Here is an 11,163-nt window from a genome sequence, read left to right as displayed (position 1 = left end):
CACTAGGGGTGTCTCAAGTGAGGCTAGGGGAATCTGGTGATGGTTGACTAACTCTGAATCCACAATGTTAGCATCAGAACCTGAATCAACTAGAGCTTGGAGAGGAATCTCTTTACCATTAACACATAATACAGCCTTTATGTTAATGCGTCTACGGGGAATATCGGAAACTACTGATTGACTCACCAGGACCCCGTCCTTGGCTGGTGAGGTTGAGCATTTAAATGGTTCGGGCAGGAAGGACAGCAGACCAGTTGGTGATTATTTTCCCCACAGTATAAGCACAGTCTCTCTTTGAACCGCCGGTTCCTCTCAACAGGGGTAAGCCGATTGCGTCCCAGCTGCATAGGTTCCTCCTTGGGTAACACGGAAGCAGAGTTAACAGAGGCAGAAGAAGAACTGGAAGCAACCCGAGAAACTGGACTGGGTACAGGCGGGTAGGCAAAGGGGTTTGAACTGGCCGCTCTCTCTCTACGTCTCTCTCTTAACCGGTTGTCAATACGGATGGCTAGGGAGATTAAGTCTGGTAGAGTACTTGATTCAGCCCGACCCACTAAACTGTCCTTGACATTCTCATTGAGACCCTTAAAGGAAATGCTTTGTAAAGCCCTATCATCCCATCCCAATTCTGCCGCTAATGTTCTGAACTCAACAGAATAGTCAGCAGCACTGAGGGTTCCCTGACGTAGGCTTAACAGGTGGTTACTGGTATCACTGCTAGTAACTGGGTGATCAAAAACTGTGGTAATTTCAGACATAAATTGTTGATATGTGGCGTTAGTTGTCACTGGGCTGTTCCAAAAAGCTACACCCCAGTCTCTCGCCCTCCCAGAAAGTAACCCGAGTACATAAGCTATCTTAGTAGCATCAAGAGAATAGGTTAGAGGCTGCTGACTGAACACTAGTGAACATTGAAACAGGAAAGATTTACATTCTCCTAACTTTCCACTATAGCGTTCAGGAGCGGGCACAAAAGGTTCACGGGGTTGAAAATTACTCACGGGTACAGCTTGGGAAGGTGAGAAAACAGGTGGAGACTGAGCTGGAAGCTGAGGGGAATGGTTTTCCACACAAGGCATGTTGGTTGAGAGCTGTTGAAGGGATTCCATGATTCCTTGTAGCAACAGAGTGTTGGCCGAGCAGGATGCCTTGAGGCCACCGCATGGTGGAGCAAAAAACCTTGAGGGTTAGAGTCAGAATCTGCTGGGTCCATTCTTTTAGGCCAGATCGTTCTGTTACGGAACGGCACAGGAGGTGGAACCCAGAAGCAGACGAAAACACAATAATTAAGATTAAGTGTTTTAATGAGTGAAATATATACAATAATTGTGCTGATGGCAAAAAGGAGGGTTGTGTCGAGGGAATCCAGTGAGTGGATTGAGTGGTGGTGGTGACTGGTGGGTGCAGTGCGCTCTCCAGAGCGTGCCCAGTGAAGTGGTGGCGTTGACCATGTGGTAGGGCCTCCTCCAGAGTCCAACAAACAATTGAGTTTGAATCCAATCCTTACAGAGAGAGAAAGGAGCAGGTGGGATGAGCAAGCAGGCAGGCAGGCAGGCAGGCAGGAGCACAAGCAAGGAAGGCAGGCTGCAACAAGAGATAAACACAGAAAATACTTTAGCTACACAAGCTAAAACACCAGGATAACAGATAACCCAGGGAGCCAGGAGTGCAACTATACCACACTGGTAGACTGTACGATCTGGCGACGAGTGGATCACAGAGCCAGCCTTAAATACTGCAGGAGGTTGATTAGGGAAAGCGCTTCACCTGGTGCCACCTGCCAGCTAAGTCGCACCCACAGCTCACAGTAATCGGCACAGGAGGGAGGAACATGAGGGAAAACAAACAAAAACACACAGAACAAAAAGAAGCACGGGCTGCCATGATGACATCATGACAACGTCATCATCTGGCTTTGTTTAGATTCGCCCGTTTTCAGCGGCAGTTTCAAAATGTGAGATTTGCAGAGGATAGGGGTATCAATGGGATTTTGAGCTTCTACGTATGTCCTATTTACCCACTGAACTGTCGTTATTCAACTATGACAAGGTAAAATCGGTTTTGCATTCTATCACCCCTTTAACATTTAAACAAAAATGTTATCTGTCTTCTTCATTACCGTCCCTCCAAAAAAGCTCTGTAAGTGTGATTTATTCATCAATAAATACTCTGCTATCTTTCAACAGGAGTTAAATATAATAACTTGTTTCCTTCCTGTTGTCTCTCCAGTCTGAGTAGCTGTAACCTGTCAGAGGGAAGCTGTGACGCTCTATCCTCAGTTCTCAGCTCTCAGTCCTCTAGTCTGAGAGAATTGGACCTGAGTAACAACAACCTGCAGGATTCAGGATTGAAGCGGATCTCTGTCGGACTGAAGAGTCCACACTGCACACTGGAGTCTCTCAGGTCAGGATTCATTAACCCATTCAACTGGTGACCATTTAAACTCTGATTAACTTTAGTTGATAAACAGCTGACGTGTAGCTGTTGTGTTGATATGATAAACTTGGCCAGTAGTTATTAGACTCAGTTATTTTACATGAGGGTTTTTCATAATTTGCTTTTGTTGTTGAATAATTAAATACCAGAGATCATTTTAAAGATTTATTACAAATCAGGACCAAAATGTATCTGGACAACAAACAAACAAAAACCTAAAACATGGCTCCACGTGTTGACAGAGAGTTCCTGTGTGTTGTTCTGTGTGTTTGCAGTCTGTCAGGCTGTCTGATCTCAGAGGAAGGCTGTTCGTCTCTGGTATCAGCTCTGAGCTCCAACCCCTCCCATCTGAGAGAGCTGGACTTGAGCTACAATCATCCAGGAGACTCGGGAGTGAAGCTACTGTCAGCGGGACTGCAGGATCCTCTCTGGAGACTGGAAACTCTCAGGTACAAACACTGATGAACATGAAGGAGATATTTTTGTAGGAGGTTTTAAAGGAGAACATCTCCAGGAACTAAAATGATAACTCAATGTGCTTTCTATGCTGTAACAAGATGTGTGGATGTAGCATTAATCTACTCTTTTGGCAGACTAGTTAGTTAGAGGTTTAAAATGTCAGTTGCTGGTGCTGCATGGCTCATGTGATAGATCAGAGACGTACGCTGACGTCTGGACCAATTATTGTACAAAGTTCCTCTTGTGCTGAGAGAGCACCGACTCTAAGTTCAAAAAGTCCCTCAAAATGCTCTTTCCTAGTTCCTGCAGTGCAAACACAATGTGTGTGTGAGAGTGATGAGTAATGTTGATATTCCTCTACAGAGAAAGGTCCACTGTTGCACCAAATGCTTGCTTTTGGGGGAATTGTTGGGTCTCTGTAAATTATAGTATGGCAGTGTCAATGGCAGCCGTAATCCTGTACACACTGTGTGTACATTTCTTTCTATGAGACACTCATCTAATGATAACAATGTGAAAATGCGCACATAGTCTGTTCTGCTCTCTGCTATGTTCAGTTATATTTTCTCATTATTTACACGTTATTTCACCCACAAGCCATCCACTATTAATCAGAATATTGATTATTATGACTCAATATGAGACACAGGGTCTCATTCTCAAGAGAGACCTGTTAAGGACAGTTACAGACAGACACAGACAGATTATAATGGTATACACAATATGAACTAGCAGCAGGCAGTAGGGGAGAGCAGCAGTCAGTAGAGGAGAAGAGCAGTCAGTAGGAGAGAGCAGCAGTCAGTAGGAGAGAGCAGCAGGCAGTAGGAGAGAGCAGCAGTCAGTAGGAGAGAGCAGCAGTCAGTAGGAGAGAGCAGCAGGCAGTAGGGGAGAGCAGCAGGCACTAGGAGAGAGCAGCAGTCAGTAGGAGAGAGCAGCAGTCAGTAGGAGAGAGCAGCAGTCAGTAGGAGAGAGCAGCAGTCAGTATGAGAGAGCAGAAGGCAGTAGGAGAGAGCAGCAGTCAGTAGGGGAGAGCAGCAGGCAGTAGAGGAGAGAGCAGCAGAGAGAGCAGCAGTAGGAGAGAGCAGCAGTCAGTAGGAGAGAGAGCAGCAGTCAGTAGGAGAGAGCAGCAGGCAGTAGGGGAGAGCAGCAGGCAGTAGGAGAGAGCAGCAGCAGTTGAAAAAACTCAGACCCAGAGAGAGGAGACGAGAGGACGGGGAAGCCCGTCTACAGACCAATCTATTATAATTATCTGAAGACGCAGCTCACGTACATGATGACGGCAGGACGTAGAGGTAGAGATCTTTAGTGTGCTTGTATAACTGCAGTGTGAAACCAAAACTTACCGGATCAAATGTTACAATGTAACAACAACATGAACCTTGGTTCGGACTTTCAGGTGTGAAAATGCCCTAAAAACACTAAAGTACTTAAAACAAGAATAGGATTTCGAAGATGTTTTTCCAGTAGCCTTAAAATTAGTTTAAAATCCCCTAGTGGGATCAAATTGGACAGTTTTAGATCCTCTTGCAGTGTATTCCAGGTTGAGCTCTCTCTCTCTCTCTCTCTCTCTCTCTCTCTCTCTCTGTCTCTCTCTCTGTTTCTCTGTTTCTCTCTCTCTCTCTCTGTCTCTCTCTCTCTCTCTCTCTCTCTCTCTCTCTCTCTCTCTCGCTCTCTCTCTGTCTCTCTCTCTCTGTCTCTCTCTCTCTCTCTCTCCCCTCTCTCTCTCTGTCTCTCGCTCTCTCTCTCTCTCTCTCTCGCTATCTCTCTCTCTGTCTCTCTCTCTCTCTCTCTGTCTCTCGGTCTCTCTGTCTCTGTCTCTCTCTCTCAGCTCTCCCCCCCCCCCCTCCTTTCAGGGTGGAGCCTGCTGGAGTCAGATGGTTGACACCAGGTCCATGGAGGTGTAAGTGTGTTTCTAATTTCATTCATCAAACTGTGACATCACTCATCCAACCCTCTGATGTCATCATCAAAGTGCTGATTGGTTAATAACTGCAGCTGTGTTGTGTCTCCTTCTCTCCGTCAGATTCCTGTGAACTCACACTCGACACAAACACAGTGAACAGAAACCTCAAACTGTCTGACAACAACAGGAAGGTGACATTAGTGATGGAGGAGGATCAGCCATATCCTGATCATCCAGAGAGGTTTGACTACTGGGATCAGCTGCTGTGTAGAGATGGTCTGACTGGTCGCTGTTACTGGGAGGTCGAGAGGAGAGGAGGGGTTAATATATCAGTGAGTTACAGAGGAATCAGGAGGAGAGGAGTCAGTGTTGACTGTTTGTTTGGATATAATGATCAGTCCTGGAGTCTGTTCTGCTATAATGATAGTTACTCTGTCTGGCACAATAACATATCAACATCCATCTCCTCCTCCTCTGTCTCTGATAGAGTAGCAGTGTATGTGGACTGTCCTGCTGGCTCTCTGTCCTTCTACTCAGTCTCCTCTGACTCACTGATCCACCTCTACACCTTCAACACCACATTCACTCAGCCTCTTTATCCTGGGTTTAGGGTCAGGTATCCTGGTTCCTCAGTGTGTCTGTGTTCTGTATAGGACAGAGAGTCTCCTCCTGTTTATCACTGCTGATCAGTTGAGTCTGTACAGGATCACACTTATAAAAATATGTCAGGTTATTGTTATAAACTAATGAATGAACTTTGTATAAAATAATTCAGAATGATTGAACAGATTCCTCGTGAACATTGTAAACTTCTTCCACTTCCAGTCCTTTAAAGATGGAAGCTGTGATCATGAAATTGTAGAAATGCCGTTGACTTGTGTCATGTTTAGTTTTGAGTTCTGTCTCTTTTCACAATAAAAGCATAAAGTTACTGTGATGTGTTTGTGGTCTTTCTGTTTAAATTTTAAAGTCAGTGAACTCCAGGATGGGGGGGGGATTCATTGAGTACTCAGTTTAGTTTAAAGGGTTAGGACAAATATAAAGAACGTGTATATATATCGTGGGTTAAAAAGTGAAACTTGTGGAACAGTTAGCGAGGAAAAACACAACATGTAGAACAAAACTAAATAATGAACAAATGTTTTGCTGGTCAGATTTGACATTCGGAAATTGAAATTGAGCTGAAGTTTAGACGGACTATGATCAAAAAGAAGTTGTTGAACCCTCGGCTGCCTAAACCTCCGTTTGTCTCAGTTTACATGCAAACATGCAAACGAAGATTTTCAAAATCTCCACTCTGGCCGGAGCTTTTAGAAAGACTTGTTTTCAGAGGAGAATTCTCCGTTTGCGTGTAAACGAAGGGCACAAATGAAGGGAATGTCTCAGTTTTTTAAAATAACCATGTACGTGTAAACAGGGCATTAGTTACATCGCTGGTGGTGATTTCAACCTTCCTCGGATAACACTCAGACTGAAGCTCGCTCTTTTGTCTCTTAAGCCCCTGACACACCAACCCGACAGCTGACCGTCGGCAGAAAAGGCAGTCGGACTGATCGGTCGGCTCCCCGAGGTCCAAAAAGTGCCTCGAAGCAACGCCGACTTGTAATACGTCTCCATAGCAGCAGGCGGCGCTAATCTGTATTGTTGCCCAAAAAATGAAAACCGGCAGCTGATTGGACGAACGCGTCACATGGGTCTACATTATTCAACCGGCATAATGGCAGCTCGTTCAGAATACGATCTCATATTTTACTAAAATAGTTCACCGAAAACATTTTAAGAGAGAAATAGGCCGTGCAGTTGCTGAATCTGTCTTCATTTCAGATCAACAAAGGTCAGTTTGAAAGGTTTTCGTCAGATTTTGAGAGAGTCTAGTCACGCTCATCCCGCTCGTCATTTCCGGGTTAGCTCTCAACCAATCAGATGGGTCATTGAAGTCTGACTGCCCGCCCTCCGACCCAGCAAGTCAGGTCGGCCAAAATGAAGGACGACGGCTCCTCTGACGGACGACGGCACGGAACACACCGAACAGACTCGAGTCACCTACCTCGCCAAACTGTCAGACGGCTGATTATCAGGTTGGTGTGTCAGGGCCTTTAGTTCTTCCGGCATTTCTTTCATGGTTATGTTGACGTTTTTTGTTGCTTTTTTTAACGTTTGTGTCAACTTTCTTTTTGCCTTTTTTGTCGTTGTTATCGGCATCATTTGTAACTTTTTCCGTCGCTTACGTTGATGCGTTTGTGTGAAAAAAACATCACTTCATTTAAGTGTTTTGAAATCTTCTAACAGAGGAGAGTCTGAGTGATTGAGGGACCACAGCATCCTCTGAGGCTACGTCTTCACTTCTACGTTGGACGCCAAATGTTAATCGATGATCAAAGAAACACTGATTCCCATACCGGGAGTTGAACCCGGGCCGCCTGGGTGAAAACCAGGAATCCTGACCGCTAGACCATATGGGACTGATGTTCTGCAGCAGAAGATATTAGTTTCTTCAAGCTACACGAGATCGCTTTCACGCGTCTTTGTTTCTCGTCACCTAAGAGACAAAAGTGTGAGCTTCAGTTCGGCCGTGTTTGACATTTGGCTTTAGTGCCGGAACGCGTCAGCGTTGATTTACTGTAATATGAGTTTAATTAACCAAATGAAATGACAGCATTTTGTCCTCTTTAACCCTCCTGTTGTCTTCGGGTCAAATTTGACCCATTTTCAAAAATTTCTACATCAGAAATTTCTTTTGTTTTTTCAACAAAATTGTCAAAAAGAGTAACGTGGATGGTTCCCTACAACGCTCTTCACAAGTAAAATTAATGATCAGTTCACTACTTTCATTGAATGTGGGTGTTTTATTGTATTTTATAGCATTTGAAAAAAAAGAAATTATAACAGCATGTTGAAAAAAAGTCACAAAAATGTCAGACAAAGCTTCAAAGACATAAAAAAAAAAATTAAATAAAAAAAGCATGGAAAAAAACAGACAAAAACATTGGTAAAAAGCTTAAAAAATGTCGGGAAAAAACAACGAAAAAAGTGACAAAATCATCGGGAACAGCGACGACCAAAACGTTGAAAAAAAGAAGACAACAGGAGGGTTAATTTGGGAACTTGAGCTTTTCTTCCCTTTTCCACAGACCGACCTGGGTCATCGTCTCCAAATGTCTCCGTTTGAGTCCGTCCAGACTACAAAGCAACGCAGCAGTTTATAAACCAGAACGGGGGCAGCAGAGTTTCCAAATGTTAAAGTTTTAGGGGCTCGGAAACGCCGCAGTAGTGTGGATGCCAGACGTAAACGTAACAGAAGATAACTTACCTGAATCCAGTCTAACCCCTTGTGTTGTCCTCCCGGCTAAAGAAATATGAAAGATTAACACATACACTTTTTTCAACAAGTCTTTCACCTTACGGCACTTTTTGTTGCAGTTTTTTCATTTTTTTTTTATTTTTGTTGTTTTTTCAATGTTTTTGTTGTTTTTTTTTACATTTTTTTTCCAAGTTTTTGACCCTTTTTACGACATTTTTGTCACTTTTACATTTGGCGCTTTTTCCCCCACTGGGCCTACTACCTACTCATACAACGAGTTTTAAACTTATTCTTGGAATTCATGGACACTGAACCTAATTTTTGAGTTTTAAAAAGCAGAAATATGCTATATAATTGAAAAAAAACACCCAAAATTCAATGAAAGTAGTGAAGTGATCCTTCATTTTACTTGAGAAGAGCGTTAAATGGATCTACATTCATTTTTGGCAAGTTGGTTGAAAGAAACCTAAATTTATGATATAGACATTTTTTGAAAATGGGTGAAATTGAACCTGAAGACTACAGGAGAATTAATTCAACTTAATACTGATTCCCCTACCAGGAGTTGAACCCAGGCAATCTGGGTGAAAACCAGGAATACTGACCACTAGACCATATGGGACTCATGTTTTGTAATGTTTTCTGTATTTCTTATTTCATAAATCATATTTAAACCCAGGCAAAGATGATCTCCTGACCCCTGAAGAATCAGAACTCCAGAGGGATGATGTCCAAACTCTGACGTCTAGATGAACTATTTTGACTTTAACACGTACATATAATTATCAGATAGATTTACTGCAGTAAAAAGCCCAATATTTCCCTCTGAGATGTAGAGGAGGAGAAGAATAAAGGAGCAGAAACTATCTGTACTGTCTCCCTCTGCTGGTTCCTCTCAGTCTTTGTGTCCACAGAGCAGCAAATAATAACAACAGAGACATCAACTCATTATATTATAAAAACAGACATTACTGAAACTGAGTCTGTCTCCACATTCAGGAGTATGAATGTTCTGATGATTTATTGAGATATACGATATCTCATATTGTACTAAAATAGTTCACCGAAACGTGTTTCTGAAAACATTTTAAGAGAGAAATAGGCCGTGCAGTTGCTGAATCTGTCTTCATTTCAGATCAACAAAGGTCAGTTTAAAAGATTTTCATCATATTTTGAGAGGCGTCCATCACTCATCCCGCTCATTATTTCCGGGCTAGCACTCGCACACATACTACTATAGCTTTCTGATTTATCCACTATAACACAAGCTGCATACTATGTACAAAATGCAGCTTTAGCTTAACTTCCAGACGTGTTTACTGTACAAGACATCTTAATGACAGCCAGGCTCCTCCCTTAACCTTTAGCCTTCCTGCCATCAAGAGCCAGGCAGCTTTTTATACTCAGTGAGACATCATCATACTATCTAATGGCGTTTTTCCACTGCTAGTACCAGCTCTACTCGGCTCGACTCGAGTCGGCCGCGGTGCCCCGTCCTCCTTTTTCCATTGCAGATTTAGTACCTCCTCATGCATGAGGCGAGCTTGGCTGGTCGTCGTAGCGGCGCCGCAGTAAACTGCCGTGACCTAACGCGACACACACACACAGAACGTGGAAGGTGTGTTGTTGTTGCCAGAAGAAACATTTTGTTTCAGATGAAGCTGGAGGCAGCAAAAAAACCCACAGCTGGCTAAACTATTTAAAAATGGCGGGTTTGTTCAGGACACCCCCCTCTGTCACTTTCACGTTACCTTTTGGTATTTGCTCAGCTCACTGGGAACCTCGACAGAGGTGATACTAAAAAAAGTACCTGTTAGCAGGTACCAGGGACTTGTTTTCATAATGGAAAACGAAAAAAGGCGAGTAGAGTCGAGCAGAGTCAAGCAGGTACCATGTAGTGGAAGAACGTCATTACTCACCACTCAGCTTAGTGGCAGTATTAGGGGCTGGTATGTACATGTGTTGATGGGGAGTGCAAGGAGTGGTGGGCTGGTCTGGGGCTCAAAAGTCCATGTTTTTTGCAATAAATTAAAACCGCAAAAACATATCCAATCGGCACCCATGAATGGTGAAAGAATCAAACCAGAACAAAAGCATATTGTCCCAGCCCTAGAGTTTATATGTGAAAACGACTTTCATTCACTGTTTCTTTATATTGCTATGATGTTGAATTTGATTATCTGCTTTCAATAAGTTAAAGTTGAAACAAGAGCAATAAAGAAACACTCACAGATATAACTGCAATGATATTTGTTTATTATTTGATTAAAATGACAGAAACAAGAGAGAATCAGAAACATTAACCACTTTATATTTGAAGGAAAAAAAGATTCCTGTTGACAAGTATTAATTATTATTATTTGGATGCAGATGAAATCAGATCAAATCTATGAAGTGCTATGAAGACTTGTTTAAGACAACAAAAACCTGCATGACTATCACAGAGCTGCTGTTTCCGTCTTACTTTCTTACTTCTGTCTTCAAATTGAGGAAAACAAAGCATGTTTTAATGTGTGGATGAAGGCATCATTTTTGATTGAAATCATTGAGACGAATATTGAAGTCAGGTCGGCCCAAATGAAGGCCGACGGCTCCTCAGACTGAAGACGGCACGAACACACCGACCAGACTCGAGTCACCGACCTCGCCAGACTGTCAGACGGCAGATTAACGGGTTGGTGTGTCAGCGCCAGGAGCGGAGCTGTGGGCCGCCTGGACGGGCTAAAAAAAATAAGTTTTGAATCTTAAAACATGAAATGTGGAACTGAAAACAAATATAAAAGTGAAAAATTAATAATTTATTCAAAATAATTCCAGAATTTAATCTAAATTTCATTCAAACTGAAAGAAAAATTGGTACACTTATTTTTAGTTTGAATACATGGTTTTATTTTTTAAAGTTTTAGACCAAAACTTATATTTTAAATTTCAAGCTTTAGTTTTTCAACTATATATTTTTTTTTCAAATTAACAAAACATTTGGCCCTGATTTAGCTCCATATGTTATCGGCATCTTTGTAAGTTCTTCCGGTGCTTTTTTCAACGCTTATGTTGACGTTTTGTG

The 11,163-nt window shown here is 42.7% G+C and overlaps 1 non-coding gene across 1 annotated transcript; it reads right to left on the bottom strand.

Moving 5' to 3' along the window:
• Nucleotides 1–7,188: 7,188 nt before the first annotated feature.
• On the bottom strand, nucleotides 7,189–7,260 carry trnae-uuc. The gene has a single exon. It is a non-coding gene; the product is annotated as a tRNA-Glu (tRNA).
• Between the last annotated feature and the right edge of the window lie 3,903 nt (nucleotides 7,261–11,163).

The sequence above is a fragment of the Sander lucioperca genome, chromosome 7, assembly GCF_008315115.2.
Source record: "Sander lucioperca isolate FBNREF2018 chromosome 7, SLUC_FBN_1.2, whole genome shotgun sequence".
NCBI classification, from domain to species: Eukaryota; Metazoa; Chordata; class Actinopteri; order Perciformes; family Percidae; genus Sander; species Sander lucioperca.
The sequence above is the reverse complement of the archived record's forward strand: the minus strand, read 5'-3'. Positions and strand labels throughout refer to the sequence as shown.